The following is a 22093-nucleotide window of genomic DNA, read 5'->3' as shown; positions in this document are numbered from 1 at the left end:
GTGATTTAAGGCTGAAATTAGGCAAGGATTTAGGATAGAATAGGTATGTAAGTGCGGCATTGAATAGGGTGAAAGAGGAATGTGATCATGTGACACAAAATAGGGAATACCCATTCCCCTTGCACGACAAGGAAAGGGCAGGTTTAGGCAAGGCACAGCATGGGCAATAAGGGTGCAAGGAAGGTTTAGTTTGTGTCCTAAAATGCATAAGAGTCCTTAATGTTGCTGGAACTTAGGGACTTTTAGGATTAGGAAAGGTCAAACCAAAATAGGAAACCTTGGCTTAACTTTCCTACTTCAAGTAGGAAACCTTCTTTGACTAGGAATCCTTCTTTGATTAGGAATCCTTCTTTGATTAGGAATCCTAACATCTTCAATTTCGTCCATTGCTTTTGCTCCAAGCATATGCTATCCATTCCAAGTCCAATTTTGCTCCAAAAGGCTCCAAAATGCACATTCTTGCTACCTTAGCCATATGAACCTATAAACACACGAAAATAGCTTAAAATACTAAAATAACTATGAACTAACAACATAAATGTAAGAAAACAAGCTAACTAAGTCGCCTAAATATGCTCCTATCACCGTTTATTCGATTAAGACCTCTGCTTTGCGTTGGATCGTGTTTTCCAAGCCCATCTTCTGGATGACTGACAATTGCAGGACTCAGCTGCCATTGTCCACCATAACTTTGTCAACGATGGCATGGGCCAGTTGAACAGAAATCACCAAAGTATCGTCGTGGGGAAAGTCTACTCCCTCGGCGTCCTGCTTGGTGAAGCTGACGATTGGTCCAGGTACAACATCTATAGCTTGAACCTGATAGACCGATCTCGCCTACTACATCTTCCTCTTCTTGGAGTTATTGGTGGCCCCCAAATGCGCGAATTCGGTTAAGATTCCATTGATTCAGATTATCTTGGTTGGAGGTTCGGCATCAGTATCTACTTCTTGCCTTGGCCGGGCAGCTGGTATATTGACATACTCGTCATACTTGACTTTCTTCACAAGCTGCTCAAGGTACCTCTTCCACGTAGTGCAATCGTAGGTTGTATGTACGGGGCCTCTGTAGAACGCGCGATACTTTGTCTGGTTCAACTTGGAGATGTCTCCCTTCATAGATGGTGGGGGCTTAAACAACGGCTTATCCTTGAGGTCGCGAAAGATCTGGTTGATCAAGATTGAGAACATGGTATATGTCTTGGGTGCAATGTATCCCTTTATTGGGGATCAGTCTCTACGTCTGTCTCCTGGATTGCTTTTGCTATTGAGTGATTTATCGCTCGCCTTCTTCTGAGTTGGTTTTGCGTCTTTGCACGATTGCTCAGGCAACTTCTGGGAACGCTTTTACTCATCCCAAAGGGAGTGCTTTTCTGTCATCGTATCCAACGATCTTCGCCTTCTCCGCCTTGAACTTCTTTCATGTTGAAGAGGTGGAATGAATATTCCTTGTTGAAAACCAAGGAAAGCTCATTGAAGTTTCGGATTGAGCATAGCAACAGGGTGTGAAACCAGTCTTGCATCTCGCCTTAGAGTGTCGTGGCAAAGATGTTGCACATGAGAACATCGTCCTTGGTGTAGAAGGTCATGGTGATTCGTTAGTGCATTAAGTGTATATCTGGGTCTTTATCTCATCTGAACAAAGTGAAATATGGAAGCTGAATTTTCGCGGTGGCTCCGTCTGCTTGATCTCGTTTGTAAAAGGTCACCTGCTTAGGTTGGCCACATCTCTATGAACAATATCTTTGGTAGTGTCAATACGCTGGAATCTGCACAACTACTTTGCTACGAGCTTCTGTACTTCCTTCTAGATTTATGCCTGGTGGGGCAGCAAAGCCTCTGGCTACCCCCGGTGCTAAACTGATGGTCCAAGTTACTCTTCAGCATGTCCTGCTCATTTGTGTCGTGCTCACAGTGCACATGGTTCGTTCTTTGCTGCTCGCAATCTCTATTGGAAGGTCTACCAGTGGAACTTGAGCTAAATAGCTTTCGTGCTCTCATTTGTTCGTCATGCAGCTACCTCCTCCAATGCCTCGTAGAAGGATTTCTTTGTGGACCTAGCCTCGTGTGGACATTTCTCCTAGAATGTCCTGAGTGCTCATCGAAGTGTGGACCCAACCTCAAATGCACACTGACTTATGAGCCAAGTCAGGAATGAACGCTTCTCTGCGCATCTAGACGGGATAAGGCGTTTTCTCGAGGGCCCAAACGAGAATGCACACTACCCAAGCACAAGATTCGTGGAGAGCTGAGTGGCTCTTTGTAGGGACGTCATTGGAATGAGTCACGTTTTTCCACCTTGCTTCGGGACACCTCATCTGGGGCGCCTTGCATCTCAATGCACTCGAAGAGTTAGTTCACCAAGGTGGTCTGCTACACGAGGGCGCTCATCAAATTTTGGAAAAGTCTGGGAAATGGGCATCTCCATGTGTGGTGGAAGCATAGTAGACTGCAGGAACAAACCTTGAGCCCAAAGCGGGCATTCCTGCATAAAAATGGGGTGAATATAACCCTGAGTCGAGTGCAGATCGCGTTGGACCGGAGCCTTCTCGCCTTGGGCCCGTATGGCCGTGGCCCTTCCTAGTCGTTGGGCTGCCACATCGTGGCTTGCTGGCTGGCTTGGGCTCGTTGAGCTACCTTGCTAGCAGTAGTTGCCAGTGTTCTGGGCTTAAATCTGGGCCTCCTACTCCAGGCCTGCTGTGGCAGCTTCCAGGTTTTAGACCTCTTCCCCATGGGCTTGGAATTGGACCTGGGTCTTCTGCTAGGGTTTGGTTGGGTGCGGCGTTGCAAGGGTAGCGGTGGTGGAAGTAGTGTCGTGGCTTTGTGGCCTTGCCGCGGCTACTGGGTCACAGTGGTGATGGTGCTGCTCCGCGACAGTAGGGCTTCTCCTACCGTCGCGTTAAGCCTCGAGGATTGTCGTCATGGAGCTACATCCTTATCTCCACTCTCCGGTCCAAAGCCTTGTACATACGGGGTTCCGTTCGTCGTATGTTTCCTACCATTGTATCCTTTCTCCAAGGATTGATCAAGAAACTTTTTTAAGAAAAATTAATTGATCCGACGTGTGAGAAATTCAACATAACAGAAAATTCAAGAAACAAATGCAAGCGGCTTCTTTGAGTATTTGAATCAGCTTCCAATGAAAGCATCAATTTGTCGATGTAAATTTTCGCCGTCTTTAGTCTTGACGAAATGCACCTGCAAAACGATCAACACCTTTGATCAAAGGCCCAAGCCTCACACGCGCCCACGAGGTAGGGGGTGGGTTAGCCCAATGGATCTCCGATCCCTAAGTCAGTTTCTCTGAGAGAGAAAAGTGTTTAGGGCTTTTTAGAGGTAGTAAAAGTTATGAAAATTTGGTAGAATATGGGGTATTTATAGAGACAGGGCCGGCCATAATGTTAGGGTTTTACCGTACACGTGGCGGTATCCTATTGGCCAGGGTGTTTATGGAGAAATATTCTCAAGATATTAAATTGGAAATAATATCTTGAGATAATGGTGTAATTATTCCTAATTTATTTAAATTAGGATTCCTTACTTAATTGGAGTCAATCTTCAATTGAGAATGTATTAAAGATGGGATTTAGGTAATTAATCCTTATCTTTAATGCTTTGACTTTTCCTTGCCAAGGGCAGGTGAGTTGTGGGCAGTTGAATTCAGCTGCTTGAACCTTCAGGGATGTGAGCTGTGCGTGGGAGTATCTGAAAAGTCTGCCCATTTATTGAGGGCAATCTTGTCTTTCTTGAATAAAAATTCACATGACACCTCTAGAATTTTTGAGATTATTTTAGGCTCCACAATCATCACCTACTTCAAATAACTGAAAGAGTGGTATAAGGCTAACCTCAAGCTTCAAGATTTGTGAATGTTGTACACCATGTGGAAAAGTTTGGAAACTTACTACTACTTCTTGTAATCTAGGCCAAGTCTTCAGTGGGTGCCTACATCATTGACCTCCCAAGCATGATAAAGATTGGAATAAGGACATTCTCATGGTTGATAGAGATTAGGAAAGCGACGTCTCCAGTGTTCGTCATTTCAATCAACCTAAAGTTTGATAACGATGTGAAGAATGTTGAACACTACCAGCTAGAATGCATACAACATCTCCAGCGACATCTCCATTATTTGTCATTTTAAGCGACATCTCCAATGTTCGTCATTTCAAGCAGCGATTCGCATATAACATCATCAACCACCACCACCACAACAACACCAACCGGAGCAACCACAAAAAAGATAGAAGCAGCAACAAGAAGAATAACAACAACAACAACAACAACCATTATAACAGTAACATCATCCTACCCTAACTCTAACTCTGAATGAGGTACCAATTCCTAGACCTCACTCTACTCCAATCCCTTTGAATCCTTTTATGTGTAGTCTAGTAAGACCATCCTCTACACTTGATAGGGTAACTGCAACCAAAGTAGGAGTTGGACAATCGAATCAGCCATATCTGATCATCCAACCAGCCTAGAATCATCGCGTATTCTTATCAATGCGAGTGAACTTCACAATGTTGAGCATGCCTAAGCGTTGGTCTGAGCATCTATTGCTCTGATTGATTTCAAAACAGTGGGCTCAGTCCCTGATGATTTGATCAACAACTGCTACTAGAGTTAATATGCGGAAAGGTTAGAGATGATATACGAAAGTTACTCCCTATCATGAGCCAAATCGCCATGGTTTACTTTAACCTTTCCCTATTCTTACACTCTTGTAAAAGTAGGTTTATGTATGGACAACGATGACGCTTCTTAGCTAGGCCAATAAGATTCGCAAACTTAAGTCAGTTTTTACGCATAAGCTTGGATGTGAAATCAAGTTTGAGGGGCACCTGCAGAAAAGATTGGCAAAGCTGAAAAATACATTGGCAGACCAGTGGGCGACAAATGATTCTTCTGAGTTTGAGCAAACCACTTTGATCAACGAACTAACCCTAAAGAAGATTAGGACCAATGATTTTAAAGCAATGTTGGTCAGGGTCAAGGCGAAGTTAGAGCTAGAAATAAAGGTCAAGTTAAGGAGAAGAAGGCGCTAGCACTAGAATAGTCCACTGCTGAGGTAGAGTAGGTGTTGACAATGGAGCAAAGTTCTAGGATGTGTACCACGCCATCCTACAGTTGAACTTTAAGGGACTGCTTCATGACCGGAGTTGAAGAAGGATGACCATGCTAAGGCTCTTTAACAAGCAAAAGACAAGAACGAGATGGAGTTGACCAAGATTCGGGCAACCATCAAAGAGGCATCAAAGTTGAAGTACTCCGAGGGTATGGTGGGGGCTATGTCATATGTTATGAATGACGTGAGCACAGAACCGGTAGGATTCATCGTATATTGGCCAAGCTAGCTTCGCCAGCCAACCTTGAAGCAACTCCAAAAGCTCAATCAGCTGCGAAAAAAGGTAAGGCTATTTGTGGAGACCAACTCAGATGAAGAGATTAGCCATAGCATTTACTTTCCACTATTGTTAGACAAATTTTTTCCCAAAGGGGCCTTGTCCCTTCCAAAATTGAGCACTTTATTTTGCCTCGTTCAGGGGACTTTGGCTCCCTATATTTAATTAGATTTTCTTGCGTATATTCGACGAAGTTATTCTGTCATATCCCAGTTCGGGCGGGACCACTTCCCGGGCCCGACTCCATTATCGTAGCACGATATTGTTCGCTTTGGGCTTACCATTCCCTCACGGTTTTGTTTTTGGGAACTCACGAGCAACTTCCCAGTGGGTCACCCATCATGGGATTGCTCTAGCCCCCTTCTCGCTTAACTTCGGAGTTTTTACGGAACCCGAAGCCAGTGAGCTCCCAAAAGGCCTCGTGCTAGGTAGAGATGAGAATATACAATTAAGGATCACTCCCCTGGGCGATGTGGGATGTCACAATCCACCCCCCTTAAGGGCCCGACGTCCTTGTCGGCACACCACGGCTAGGGTTAGGCTTTGATACCAAATTGTCACATCCCGGACCGGGTGGGGACCACTTCCCAGGCCCGCTCCACCACCATAGCACGATATTGTCCACTTTGGGCTTACCATTCCCTCACGGTTTTGTTTTTGGGAACTCACAAGCAACTTCCCAGTGGGTCACCCATCATGGGATTGCTCTAGCCCTCTTCTCGCTTAACTTTGGAGTTCCTACGGAACCCGAAGCCAGTGAGCTCCCAAAAGGCCTCGTGCTAGGTAGAGATAAGAATATACAATTAAGGATCACTCCCCTGGGCGATGTGGGATGTCACATATTCCATCCAATTCTTTACGCCTGTCAGAGTGAAATAATTCAAACTTTTCATCATTTGCTTCCTTATCATGGAATATAGTTGAATTCGACAATCTTTCTAAAGTGAACCAACTTTAGAGTTAATTAGCAGAGTCAAACATGAATAAGGTTGTAAGCTCGAGACAAAGCTCTAGACTACCTTTAATAACATTGTAGCAAAAAAATCTTGTCTTTTAAGCTTAATGTATATAAATATTTTCAGTACGATACTTAGAATACTCAGATTAAGGATGAGAAAATGATGAGTCGCGTCCGGAATGGCTTCAAGATCTTAATGCCAGCCTAACATTGAAATTAGTACCAAGTGAAATGTCCTGTAAATAAAAAATATAATCCACTAGACTAACTAGTCAAGCATGCTAGTCAACTAAAATAGATTTGTTAGTCAATAAATTGAAGAATCAATTACCAATTTCTAATCCCACAAACTATCTGAGTCAGCAAGGCTATAGTTCGTTGCAAGTTATTAATATGTCAAGTTGTCACATCCCGGCCCAAGCGGGACCACTTCCTGGGCCCGCTCCACCACTGTAGCACGATATTGTCCGCTTTGGGCTTACCATTCCCTCACGGTTTTGTTTTTGGGAACTCACGAGCAACTTCCCAGTGGGTCACCCATCATGGGATTGCTTTAGCCCCTTTCTCGCTTAACTTCGGAGTTCCTACGGAACCCGAAGCCAGTGAGCTCCCAAAAGGCCTCGTGCTAGGTAGAGATGGGAATATACATATAAGAATCACTTCCCTGGGCGATGTGGGATGTCACAATCCACCCCCCTTAGGGGCCCGATGTCCTCGTCGGCACACACGCAACCAGGGTTAGGCTCTGATACCAAATTGTCACATCCCGGCCTGGGCGGGACCACTTCCTGGGCCCGCTCCACCACCGTAGCATGATATTGTCCGCTTTGGGCTTACCATTCCCTCACGGTTTTGTTTTTGGGAACTCACGAGCAACTTCCCAGTGGGTCACCCATCATGGGATTGCTCTAGCCCCCTTCTTGCTTAACTTCGGAGTTCCTACGAAACCCGAAGCTAGTGAGCTCCCAAAAGGCCTCGTGCTAGGTAGAGATGGGAATATACATTTAAGGATCACTTCCCTGGGTGATGTATGATGTCACACAAGTGGGCAGGATTGTGAGCACATACCATTTAAATGTTCAACAAATATATGTATCATGTATGTATATGTGAGATGTGTGACACAATAAGAATAACTTTAACACAAGATATTTTTGGACCAAAAAACCCACCTCTTGGTTAAAAAACCGGGAACTTTCCACTGAGTCCAATCCACTAGTATAAACAAAGGTTCATACAAAGATCACACAAGCTCAATTCCTAGAACCCTGTCTATGGAGCAACTTTACCTTCGTGCAACCTTGCCTTACACAAGATGGACTCATTTGGTCTTCAGTGAGTGGCAGCTCTTCCTGAGCTCCAGTCAAACAGTTGAAGGAAGAGTATAATTTGAATCCAAAAGCTTGGTCTAAAACCGAATTTAAGCTTAAAACCAGACCAAGACTTGAATGCAAAACCTTAAAATAATGCAACCCTAATAGACAATGAATGGATGCTTAATGCATGAGGACAGTTTGGCAGTTAGGGTTTCATAAATGGAGAAGATGCAAGCTGAAAGCCTTAAGGTAACTCTCTCTCTAAAAATAAATTGTAAACCCCTTAGAACAATCTGCAACCCTATAAGCAAATATACCTAAGGAAATTTGATTTTCGAATAACCAACATATCCTAAGGACACTTGTCAGCTACAAGAGAGATCTAGACAGATCAATCACCAAAAATTGACTACTAGCAGAAAAGTGTCAATCGGCCCATGTGGACTATCTTAATCTGTGTGCCTAGACAGCTAGAAGACAACGTCCAAAACTGACTAGACAATCAAACTAGACAAAATGCAACATAAATAGAGATATGAAATGCACATGCATGAACAAACCTTTTGAGGTGAAATGTGCCAATTCATGAACATTTCCTCCAGCAGCAACATACCATAATCAGAGTATATCCTAAAGCTAGATTGAGCATGTGTGAGGTTCAATTACAATATTTGACAAGGAAAACCAAACACTTAAGACTAGACTTTACAATCTCCCCCTTTGGCTTTCCTTGACAAAATATCCCAAGCCTATAACTAATTTCACTCAAAACCCACATTCAAGAAAGCATCAATCAACAGAAGAAGACCATGCAACAACTTCTGCAAAAGAACAACTCTTAACAAGAACAAGTGAAAGTTATCATGGGTAAAAGGTTGCAAGATATGAAGCACAACGAAATTTTTCTCCCTCATTTTGTCATGGTAAGACAAAGAAATGGTGGAAAATCACACAGAATAGTCAAATTTGCTGCAAAAAAACATGATAAGAACAACAAGAGCACAGTGGATATAGAATTTGTAATAGATCATGTGGATATGACAGTCACAGTTTAGCAACAATGAAACTAGCAACAAGTAAGCACAAAATGATGCATGAGATGTGATTAAACTCCCCCAGAAATGATGCTTACAATATGAACAGATTCTTGACCAAGATTACCACACAACAGTAATGATTTGCACCAAAAGACAACCGACAACATCACGACTAGATGAGAATGAACTCCAATGTAACTTGAATATCTATGCTTCCAAGAGATAAGTAATTTGAAGAACAAAAAAAGTAGACATGCAATGTAGTTCTCCATGGACAAATCTTCAAAGGCATACACAAACATTAAATGAGATTAACACAAACTCATAATCATGCAGTGATGTGTCAAGGTATAGGAGAAGGATTTTGAATAGCCATCTTAAAATCATAGAACCAAACATTTAATCTCAAAAGCATTTTCAAAGTTAACCAAGCTTTTAATAATCCATTGACCTTAAGAGACAACACTTCCTACATAATATGGATAGTGGACAAGACTTGCAAAAAAACAAGGCATAAGCCTTAAAGGAAAAACCAACTTTGCTGTGGAACTTAAGTGAGGCACCAATTTGAGAAATGCCAAGGTCATTTGAATGAAGATGAAATTTTGATGAATCACCATTGATATTTGAGAGAAATTGATACATGACCTACGGAGGGGGATCTTGAAGCATTACGCATGACATTGCATGGAAGGCCAAAATGAAGGGATTTTCCCATTTGATAATATATACTTTCCTTTGAATATACCCCTTTCATAAAACGCTCTCCCATTTCTTTTTCCTTTTTTTTTTAATTTATTTATTTTTTGATATGGGGAGAAGACAAAAAGAAGAGATTTGGCACATAGTCCAGATTATAGAGTACGTAAATTCACTATCACTCAATTAGAACCAAAGCAACATTAAATTCAAGAACACCACTAGATTTGGATGATTGGAAAAATGATTTTTTAGAGGCCATCAAGATAATAGGGAGAACTTTTGACATCATAGTGAATAATTATCCAAGGATAATCCCAAAAATATCATGAATGATGATAGTTAAGATAAGCATATAGAGAGACAAAACGTAGGAATCTGATGAGCATGCTGACAAGACAAACACAACCTGGAAATGTAGCTATTCAAACAATTTAGTTCATAGTATAAAGACCAATAGGCCGGCAAATATCTTCGTACCTTCGATTATATAGGGCTTTAGTGAATATATCAGCTAGTTGTTTGTTAGATGACACAAAGTTTAGTGTAAGAATCCTAGCTTCTACTAGATCTCTAATGAAGTGATGTCTAATGTCACTATGTTTGGTTCTCGAATGTTGGACAGGTTTCTTAGAAATATCAAATGCACTCATGTTATCACAATAAATAAGAAAAATGGATTGAGATATACCGTAGTCACTGAGCATTTGTTTCATCCACATCAGTTGAGTGCAACAGCTCCCAATAGCCATATATTCTGCCTCGGCAGTATATAAAGAGACATAATTTTGCTTCTTACTGTGCCAAGCAACCAAATTGGTTCCCAACATAGAAAGCTCCCCCTAAGATACTCTTTCGTTCATCAATGCACCCAGCTCAATCAGCATCACTGTACCCAACCAGGTTTGTGTTGGTGTCATGAGTATATTAAAGTCCATAATCAATGGTTCCACTTACATACCTGATGACCCTCTTGACTGCTTGTAAGTAAGACTCCTTGGGATAGCTTTGAAACCGTTCACATACCCCAATAGCAAATGTGATGTCAGGTCAACTAGCAGTCAGGTAGAGTAAGCTTCTAATCATGCTTCTATACAGAGTCTGATCAACATCCTTGCCACTTGAGTCTTTTGAATTTTGGCACATGTGCTCATTAGAAATCTAGCAGCTTTTGAACCCTTGAGGCCAAACATCTTCACCAAGTTCTTGGCATACTTTATTTGAAAGATGAAGATGTCATCCTTTTCTTATTTCACTTGATGTCTAAGGAAGTAGTATAATTCACTTGTCATCATATTGATAAATTGTTTCACAAGAAAATTAGAGGTAGATCCAACAACTATGTCATTCATATACACTTGAGCAATCACAACATGAGATTTAACCTTCTTAACAAACAAGGTTTTATCAACAAAGCCATGAGCATAACCATGAGTAAGAAGATGAGAAGACAACCTGTCGTACCAAGCACGTAGGGCTTGTTTAAGACCATAGAGAGTCTTCCTCAGTTTGTACACCTTATCTGGCTTGTAAAGATCCTCAAAACCCTTAGGTTGTTCCATGTAGACCTCCTCATTAAGATATCAATTAAGGAATGCGGTTTTGACATCCATTTGAAAAAGTTTAAACTTTAAATGGCATGCAATAGCACAAAGAAGTCTAATTGATTCCAGAGGAGCATGATGAGCAAAGATTTCATCAAAATCAACACCTTCAAGTTGAGAGTATCCTTAAGCAACAAGCCAGGCCTTATTTCTGATAACATTTCCGAACTCATCAAGCTTGTTCTTGTAAATCCATTTTGTGTCAATAACATTAGTGTTTGGTGGCCGATCAACAAGGGACCAGACTTCATTCCTCTCAAACTGATTCAGCTCTTCCAACATGGCTAAGATCTATTCTTCATCAATTAATGCATCTTTGATATTCTTAGGCTTAATCTGGGAAACATAGCAAACATTTGCAACTTCATCAGCTGTTTGTTTTCAAGTTCTGACGCCTTTGTCAATCGAACCCACAATTTCCTCATCACAATGACCTCTGGTCCACTTAGGTTTATCTTTGAATAAGACACGAGAGTTTTGTTTAGTGCTTGATTCACTCTCATTGTCACTTTCTAACACCACACTTGACTCACCAAAAGCATCACCATTATTCCTAGAATAAGGAAATAACACATCATCATTTTCAATTGCCAAAGAGGGAGGGACATTAGTGTCATCAATCTTAACATTTATGGACTTCATGATGGTTTTTGTTCTCAGATTGAAAACTCTATAAGACCGACTTTAGTTGGAGTACCCTAAGAAGATTCATTCATCACTCTTAGTATTAAACTTTGTTAGATGTTCACGATCATGTAGAATGTTGCAAACACTCCCAAAGACTTTGAAATACTTTACCATTGGCTTCTTACCCCGCTAAAGTTCATAAGGAGTCACATTAGTGCCAGGTCTGAGGAAAACTCGATTTGAGATGTAGCAAGCAGTGTTCATGGCCTCGGCCCAAAAGTGCTTTGCCAAGTTTTTGCTGTTAAGTAGCACCCTAGTCATCTTTATCAAAACATGATTTTTTTTCTTTCCACTACACCATTTTGTTGAGGGATGATTGGAGCAAAAAATTCATATTCAATTCCGTTTGTTGAACATAAATCATCAAAGTGAGCATTCTCAAACTTGGTTCTATGATCAGTTCTGATTCTGACTAGAGCTGGATGGCTAGACAGAGATTCATTCAACGTTACTTTGTACACAATAAGAAACTGTTGGAAGGTATTAAATTTTTTCCTTAAAGGGCATACCCAAGTGAATGTAAAGTAGTCATCCATAATTATCAAGATGTATTTCTTGCCACCAAAAAATTAGGTTTGAATTGGTCCAACAAGATCCATATGAATCAATTGAAGAGGCTTAGTTGTTCCAATATCAGTTGCTTTCTTGTGGGCCACCCTAGATTGCTCTCCCAATTGACATGATCCACAAACATAAGAGTTATAAATAGAAAGAGGTGGCAGCCCCCTAACAACCTCATGTTTGGACAACTTCTTAGGTCTTTGAAATTCACATTCCCAAGTCTCATGTGCCATGATAAGCTCATATTTATATATATTTTACATCAAATTCACTTGTCTTTTCTTTGTTAGTTCCTTATATTTTTGAGTTATTTACTTTGTTTTTGTGTTTTGTAGGTTTTGTCAAGTAAAGAAAAGAAAAATAGCACAAGTGGAACAGCTCAGCTGACTTTGTTTTTGTGCAGATCAGCTGACTTTGGAAGTAAGTTGTGAACAGCTCAGAATGAATTAGAGAATGGGCCTTATATGCTAGGAAAGCTACAGATGTCTATTTTCTGGAGGATTACATGGATTGTAAATATCATTTTTCTAGAAAAAGTTATGGCCGTTTTAACACTTAAAGGTTCACAAGAGGCTGAGCAGTTTGTAACTGCAAAGCAATAAACCCAATAAATCTAGTAGCCAAAACTAATGCAGTCAAGAACAAGCCAGCTGACACCTTTCAAATATCAGAGGAAATGGAATTAAAGATGAAGATTAAGAGGGAATAATTTGAAGGAAATATTTGTGAAAACTAGTTCATTTGAGCAACATCTATGCATGCAATTAACAATTAAAAGGCAGCATCATACTTGTATGCACTCAAAAACAAAACTTTACCCATAAAATTCAAGGCCTAGTAGTTATGGTGAATCTAGACTCAACTCACAACAAAGTGCGTTGAGAAATCTTATACCTTTGCTGATTCCTCTTTGCATAAGCAAAGGCTAATCACCCAAGAGAGAGGGCCTTCATTCCTTACTTCTTAGCTCCATGGATTTCTTGGAGGAGGATGGATGAATGGATTCTCCAAGTTCCCAAAACAGAGAACATGTTAGTCTCCACACCAAGGAGAGCATTGATGAAGAGATGAGTGACCTAGAGGAAGGAAGATTGCTAGCTATGTTCCTCTAGGGTGGCCAGCCTTCATTAGAGAAGAGAAAGCTTTGTGTTCCCTTCTCTTCCCTTAGAAAACCCTAATGATGAAAATGTTCTAAAGTCCTTTATATAGTCCCTTCAATTAAGTGACCAAAAAGAACCAAATCCCATTTCCTTCTCTATATGGCCAACCTCCTTGTGCCTTTGGGCTATTTAGGCCCTTTTGAGTTTTTAGTCACTAAGTTGTCATACAACTTATGTTAATGGGCTTGACATTCAAATCCCATCGGGCCTTGATGCGCAAAACTAACCCAAGGTCTACAATGAACTTATTCGTTTGATTAATTAACATATAATTAATCCTAGCGATAAACAATTAAACCATTTAATTATACTTACTCATCTTTGTGGTTTCTTCAATCTCTACCTTAATCAGTGTATGATCCATTAGGTTCCTTTTAGCAAGGCAGTGGGTAATTAGAACTCTTCAAATCAATTGTGAATTGAAATTTACTTTCAATTCTTCCTTTGGTGACTATACACATTTAGGGCTTCCACAAACCATGAGTGACACCTAACAATATGTCATGGCTACCCAAGCTAATCAAAAGAGGTGGAGAACCTATTCAGTTTAGGATTACAATGCAATACGGTCTTCCTCTAATACAACTCTTAACCACATTGTTTGGTTTGATAGTTTATTCATGTCTATTATCCAATGTGATTCTCTTACTTAAATGATTACTTTGAACGTGATTTGGAACGACTTCCTAAATCTCATTCATACTCTGGCCAGAGATTCTTAATCATATCATAGAGTATTCTCCCTCAAACGGTTTGAAGGTTAGAGATCCCTTGTTGCGCATTCACTTGCCTTCGTGGATAAGTGGCTTGACCCCAACTATGTCATGGACACCCTCTGACGGAGTGACTTTGATATAGTCAAAGATCAAGGACTTAACCACATGACATCTATGATGCTCAGGTCAAATGACTACATTGCGTTATTCCAACCATGAGTTCTTATGTGACATGAGTAGGAGAACTCCTAGTTGATCATGTTCAGTGGACTTATTCTCTATTGAGCACCTACATGCTTGTCTTGGTGTCGGTTACACCAATGACTCGAGACCAGCAACTCTCTTTAAGAGAAGACATAGCGCATATTGATCTTAAAGGATTGTTAATGCCCAATTGGCAATCCTATGATCAGGAACGTTTAGGATATGTATACGAAAGAAAATGGTCTCATGGATCTAACTTCGTTAGATCACATTCTCCCAATTACATATTCCTCGGACTTATTGTTTAAGCATATAACATTTATATGAGACGGCTTTAAACAATAATCTTTGCCCTTTATATTAAACTAAATTAGTTTAACATATGAAATGTCCGTAAAGTATCATCATATGATTGGCTTTAGGGCACACTTCCAACAATCTCCCACTTGCACTAGAGCCAATCAACTTGGTCATTAGTGATGATACCTCTTCTGTAGTCATTTCAAAAAATGGTTGAGTAGTAGGCCTAGACAATGGATATCTATATGTTATCCATAAAAGCAACCTTGAGAATAATAGCGTCACCATTATGCATGATTCTCATTCATGTGGTTCAGTCTCTCATTTGAGTTCGGATCTTGATGAGACTTTGATTCCCTGGCTTGAGCTATCGCCCCATTAGTGTCGTAGTGTCGGCACACTAGAGACACTTTCTAGTTGGAGCCAAATAGAGAGGTCATAAATGAACTTTCCTATCCAAACAATAGTGTTGTAAGCTTCTATATGGCGATATATTTTGCATGATGGAACACACTAAAGTCATTACTTTTAACGTTTCCACCCAAATATCTCTTTAGTCATAATAAAGAGATATCCATTTATCGCTTCATTCATAATGAAGAGACATCCAATGATGGATATGATATTAGATTCATAATCTAATACATTTACACTTTCATTGCAGTACTCTAATTCTTCCTCATTCTTGAGGAATCTATCCTTTGGTATTTCTTAAATACTTAAGGACTCACTTGACAGTTGCCATGGTTTTGAGCCAAGGTTTGCACTGATATCGTCTTCTACCAATCTTGGTACAACGCATATCAACGTTTTTCATACAATATGAAATACGTAACTCACCTTTTTGCGTATGCATAAAGGATTCTATTTACACATTATGCTTCATTGGGAGTCAAAAGGGTACATTCCCTTTTAGAAGAGCAATTTCCCAATCTAATTGGAATTGTCCTTTCATTTGAAGTTTATCATTCGAGAAACTTCCTACATCTATCGTCTATCAATAGGGATTGAGATAATCCAACTATATCTTGAATCCATCATTATAGATTTCCATCCTTTGTATATAGACTATGTCTCCCATATACATTCTATCATTATAGAATGTTTAAAGTCAAAACTTTAATGAAGAAGAATTCCTTTCATTTCCAAAATTAATATATCATATATATGTTCAAATTTAGGAATATGATTAACTCCCACTAATCTTTTGTAAACCCAGTAAACAAAAGATTCATTTACATCTTAATGAGAAATCAAACGATTTGATCTTTCTCTCATAAGACGCTTATAGCTCCAACTAGCTTGCTAAGATTCAAGATGGATGGATCTCTACAACTTACATGTCTTGTGATTACTAGCTTTAGATATATATTATCAAGACTATCTTGATAATGGTTTCGGAAACCCATATTATGTCCAAACATTGAATCACCGTTTAGTTGTAGCTAGCAATCTTCAAATTAACAGAAAGCAAGACTGCGTCAAAGATATTTTCTTCCAAGTCAACCAATCTCGTTTATTGTAGTCACCTTAAGCTACCAATTAGCTATGAAGGTTTCATTATTTCAGGTCAAATGACATTATACCATTTCCTTGAGTATATGTCATATATACACTCAATGTAGCCATAAGGATTTTCATTCTTATTTCTTACGAATTAAGAGGTGTAACTCTATGTCATAGTCATAAAGTTCAAACCATTCAACTGAGACGGCTTATAAATTCTTCTCGACTACCTTGGAGCTAGTGGTGTAGGAACTAGGTTGTTATATTTGTTGATTATCATCTTGTCTCTCAAAGAACCTAGTCTTTGAGTTCTATCTCTCGTTCATTTGCTCTATCTTAGGCAAATCCTATTGTAGGATTACAATGAACTACCCAGCAAATAAAATTTGTTAGTTGGTTTATAGAAGTGATATCCAAAGGTTAATTTAATGATATCCCACAAGATTGTTCTCAAACAAATATTGCTTATTAGAACACAACCCCAAATCTTAAAACACTTAAGACTTGTCTTTCTTTCCAACTACATCCTATGGAGTCTTGAAAATTTTGGAAGATCTTCTAATCAACAATCATATTGTCTTAGAAGTATATATCCTATATATGGGTATTTGATGCTACTTTCCTTGATATCTTTCAAGGAAACTCTTCTAAAGTGTTATTTTTCCTTGGATCAAATCTAAGGAGGTAAATAATTTAGACATCTTACTCATCAACTTACATTCTTGAATTCTTTGAAACCTTTTGCAAAGTATTGGGACTTGTGTTTATTCAAAATAAACGATAGTCTAACCGAGAGCAATCTTCGGTGAATGTCATACAACATGAGTAGTATTATGTTGTGGAAAAGTGCCACTAACATCTAAGTGAATTAACCTCAACAACTTTGTGATTTTTTCTTCTTTTCAAAAGAATAAAGATTCGAACATTTCACCTCTATACAATTTTAACAAGAAGGCATTAGATACAGATCTAACGATCCATAGCATCCATCTATGACCAACTTGTAATTTATGTTTTAGAGGTGTCACAACTTCGTGGGATTAGTCACTACCTTGCAACCTTTGGGTTTTAAGCATCATTATATTCTAAACAGTTAACACTACCATATCATCTCTACTATAGAGACAATCAATCAAATTACAATAATCCAATAATTCAATAATAAAGAACAATGTTTTTTCAAACAAAACATTCATCCATCTCTAAAATTACAGTGACGGAATTAAGTTCCTCATTCAAATTGGAATGTAAAGACAATCTTTCTTTTTCCAATTTCTTTGGTAGTTCATATGAGGAAATAAGTACTATTTGCTTGTCGCAAAGATCTATATTTATTCACGTTCCAAATGTGAAGTACTTTTTCTTCTCTCATTAATCTTCCACTTCTTATTAGCCACACTTTTACAACAATTGTAAAACATAGTTACTAATATGGAATCAAGCATTCAAGTAGAAGAACCAACTATTTTGAACTATTCAAGAACAATTTACAACACCTTCAAAAGGTGTGTTCTTGACACTTGCAAGACATTTCTTGCAAATACCCCTTCCAATGTCCCATTCTTTCATAAAGAAAGTTTGTTCCCTTGGAGTTATTTCGACTTCTTCATTTGACTTCTCCATTGACTACAATTTGTTCATACAACAATTTGTAAGTGAAGAATCATGGCACATAAAGTGTCCATGCCCTTATGCTTACTTCTCAAGTTCCTTATTCATTTAACAAAGAAACAAGCACTAGTGTTTGCGTTAACTAAGGGTTGTTCAAAGTAACTCTTATTTCTTCATACAACGATTTGTAATTGAAGAATTTTGACACTAAAAGTGTCCATGTCTTTGTGCTAATCTTCTCAAGTTCATTTGTTCATACAACAAAGGAATAAGCACTAGTTGTTTGTGTTGTCCTCTTTATGATAGACTTATCTAACATGTTCTTCCATTGATACATTGTCAATAGGAAGATTGTGAGGATGTGACTATTTAAGTACATATACAATCCATTCAAGACAATCTATGGGATTGTTATACCAAGTCTGGAAGCTAAAGCCTTCGGCTTTTCTTTGTCAAGTTTTGGATAGCGTTTGCAAATATATTGGTAAATAAATACATAACGAATATAAATTGATTGATTTTAAGCTATATGATATGGGTCTTTAAATCAAATAGCACCACCCACTATTTTTGGCAAATTCCATATCCCTCATCGGAATTCGGGAGTTTTCGAGGAAACTCTTAATAGGGTATGGGAGGCTCACTATTACCAAGCCCACCTCACAATGATATAATGTTGGCTAGCATCAATAATAATGAGAGAGTACGCTTACTCATTTACATCTCATGTAAGTACCCATCTTATTTGGCCTCTAGATAATGATGCCTCACAATGATATGATGTTGGCTCCATTGCACTTAGTTAAGTCATTCCCACCATGGAAGATCGGGTAGGGGTTCAAGAACAACATCACAATGATATGATGTTGATCATTCTCATTGCCTACCTTCACAACATCATGTATGCGTATAGAACTCCTCCTAAGTGTAAGCACATACTTTGTACTCCCCTATGATAGGGTGAAGTCGGTGTATGAATCACAAACGATTGAAGCCTACCACGGTGGAAGGCCACAAAAGAGTGTTCAAAGCACTCTCATGCTTGTCAACTTAATAACATTTTGGTTGAGGATTTTAGGTCTCATCACTTATAAGCATGCATTTTAATCTTATTAAAACAATTTGGTTTTATTACAACTATTGGTCCATGTGATTGATTTAGTAGTATATGATACTCTCACTATGCTTGTAAAACAGTTTTTAAAGCAAGAGTATATGGTATTGCTAACATAAGCTTTGCATTCATTGATGGACTATATAGATGCCTTAGGGCCTTAGGATGACTATGAACCTTTGACTAGATCCAACACGATCCTAGTGTTGGATCTCGGTCTAGGGATGGTGATTGATTTTAATTACGCGTTTAATCACATTAAGGCGTGTTTTCTTATTGGGTGTTGCACCCTACTACTCCAATTTCATGCATATCAAATAGAACAAGAAAGGAGTACTTCAAAGTAAAGAAGAGTTTATGCTCTTTTACAACATTTGATCAAAACAAATTACTTTAAAGTACAGAAGAGCTTATGCTCTTTTACAACATTTGATCATATCAAATTACAACCAAAATCTAATCTGCACATTCCCATGGTTCAAACAAATTTGAGAGATGGCCTTTCACATAGCTCAATTATCGTAGACTTAGGTTCAAAATCACCCTTTCTTTAATTAAATAACGCTTTAACTAATTAAATTTGAATGCAACATTGTCTTTTGGTTTTTGTATCCATAGAATTGATTTAGATGGAGCTAAATGAAGTGAAAATCCAATTCTCATTTAACGATACAAAACTATTTTGTTCTCTAGTAATTTGGGCCAAAATGCAATAACCTCAACTATTGGGCTATATTGCGAAACACTAACTTTTGAGGTCACTTTGTAAAAACACAAAAATTCACTACTTCATGTAATTACAAATAGAACCCAAAAATGTCAACAAATGCAAAAACTTCATTAAAGGAGCAAAACAATTTGTCCTTTAGTGATTTTGAGCCTTTATGTAAAAACGTAAACTTCCGGGTCAAAGTGCAAATACACAAAAGTATCAAAACTTTTTATAATTGCAAAAAAGCCCCGATTTTGGGTGATGAGTGATGGGTTGGTTTTTGTCGAAAATTCAAAGCCAAGTATGTTGAAAAAGATAGGTATGGTGTTGAAATAAAATAGGTATGGGTGTGAAAGAAAAGTACCAATCATTTACACCAACCATGACTAACACACTTACAACTTTCCAATCACTTTTTCAAAAATGTCTTGTTGATTGAAAAGTCACACCATTCATCACTAAACAAGACTTTATGTAAACAATCAAAAACTTTGAATAAAAAATCCCAACCTTTTTGTTCTTGCCAATAACATAACAAGAACAATGAAGAACATCCATGAAAACCCATAAGAGCTCCATGAACATTTTTCACCCAAAGACACCCCAAAAACACTCAAGGGAAATAATGTATTACCATACTAGGGTACTTAGGGGTTCCAAAAGTCACTTTAAAACACTTTTAACAAACATGAACCCAAAAATCCACCCTTTGGATTTGGCCGAATTTGTGACATCCCACATCGCCCAAGGGAGTGATCCTTATATGTATATTCTCATCCATACCTAGCACGAGGCTTTCTGGGAACTCACACGAGAACTTCCCCTAATTTGTCACATCCCCGCCCAGGGGGGACCACTTCCCGAGCCCGCTCCACCACCGTAGCACGATATTGTCCACTTTAGGCCCCGACCACACCCTCACGGTTTTGTTTCTGGGAACTCACACGAGAACTTCCCAATAGGGTCACCCATCCTGGGAGTGCTCTCGCGCACTACTCGCTTAACTTCGGAGTTCCTATGGAACCCGAAGCCAGTGAGCTCCTAAAAGGCCTCGTGCTAGGTAAGGATGGGAATATACATATAAGGATCACTCCCCTGGGCGATGTGGGATGTCACAATCCACCCCCCTGAAGGGGCCGACGTCCTCGTCGGCACACCACGACCAGGGTTAGGCTGTGATACCAAATTGTCATATCACCGCCCGGGGAGGACCACTTCCCGGGCCTGCTCCACCACTGTAGCACGATATTGTCTGCTTTGGGGCCTGACCACGCCCTCACGGTTTTGTTTCTGGAAACTCACACGTGAACTTCCCAATGGATCACCCATCCTGGCAGTACTCTCGCGCGCTATTCGCTTAACTTCGGAGTTCCCATGGAACCCGAAACCAGTGAGCTCCCAAAAGGCCTCGTGCTAGGTAGGGATGGGAATATACATATAAGGATCACTCCCCTGGGCAATGTGGGATGTCACAGAATTTCCCCATAAACATGGCACCAAATTTTAGCTCCAAAATTCTTGCTCATATGAACTACATCTACAACATTTGAGATGGCAAATTTTCAAGCAAAAATTACATTCAAAGAAGCAAGAATAAAGCTTGTAACAATTACAATGTTCAAATCAAAGACTATGAACTACAAAACCCAAAAGGATTCACTAACTACTAGACCTAGGCTCTGATACCACACGAAGGAAATATTTGTGAAAACTAGTTCATTTGAGCAACATCTACGCATGCAATTAACAATTAAAAGGCGGTATCATACTTGTTTGCACTCAAAAACAAAACTTGACCCATGAAATTCAAGGCCTAGTAGTTATGGTGAACCAAGAATCAACTCAAAACAAAGTGAGTTGAGAAATCTTATACCTTTGTTGATTCCTCTTTGCATAAGAAAAGGTTAATCACCCAAGAGAGAGGGCCTTCATTCCTTACTTCTTAGCTCCATGGATTTCTTGGAGGAGGATGGATGAATGGATTCTCCAAGTTCCCAAAATAGAGAACCTCTAAGTCTCCACACCAAGGAAAGCATTGATGAAGAGATAAGTGACCTAGAGGAAGGAAGATTAATAGCTATGTTCCTCTAGTGTGGTTGGCCTTCATTAGAGAAGAGAGAGTTTTGTGTTCTCTTCTCTTCCCTTAGAAAACCCTAATGATGAAAATGTTATAAAGTTCTTTATATAGTCCCTTCAATTAAGTGACCAAAAAGAACCAAAACCCATTTCCTTCTCTATATGGGTGGCCTCCTTGTGCCTTTGGGATGTTTGCACCCTTTTGAGTTTTTAGTCACTAAGTTGTCATACAACTTATGTTAATGGGCTTGACATTCAAATCCCATTGGGCCTTGAGTCCCAAAACTAACCCAAGATCTATAATGAACTTATTCGTTTGATTAATTAACATATTAATTAATCCTAGCCATAAACAATTAAACCATTTAATTATCCTTACTCATATCCGAGGTTTCTTCAATCCTTACCTTACTCGGTGAACGAT

Source organism: the organism of the source record quoted next, unplaced genomic scaffold (genome assembly GCF_019419815.1).
Source record: "Pyrus x bretschneideri cultivar Hongxiangsu unplaced genomic scaffold, Pyrus_bretschneideri_v1 Contig56, whole genome shotgun sequence".
Lineage (NCBI taxonomy): Eukaryota > Viridiplantae > Streptophyta > Magnoliopsida > Rosales > Rosaceae > Pyrus > Pyrus x bretschneideri.
Note: the sequence above shows the minus strand (reverse complement) of the source record.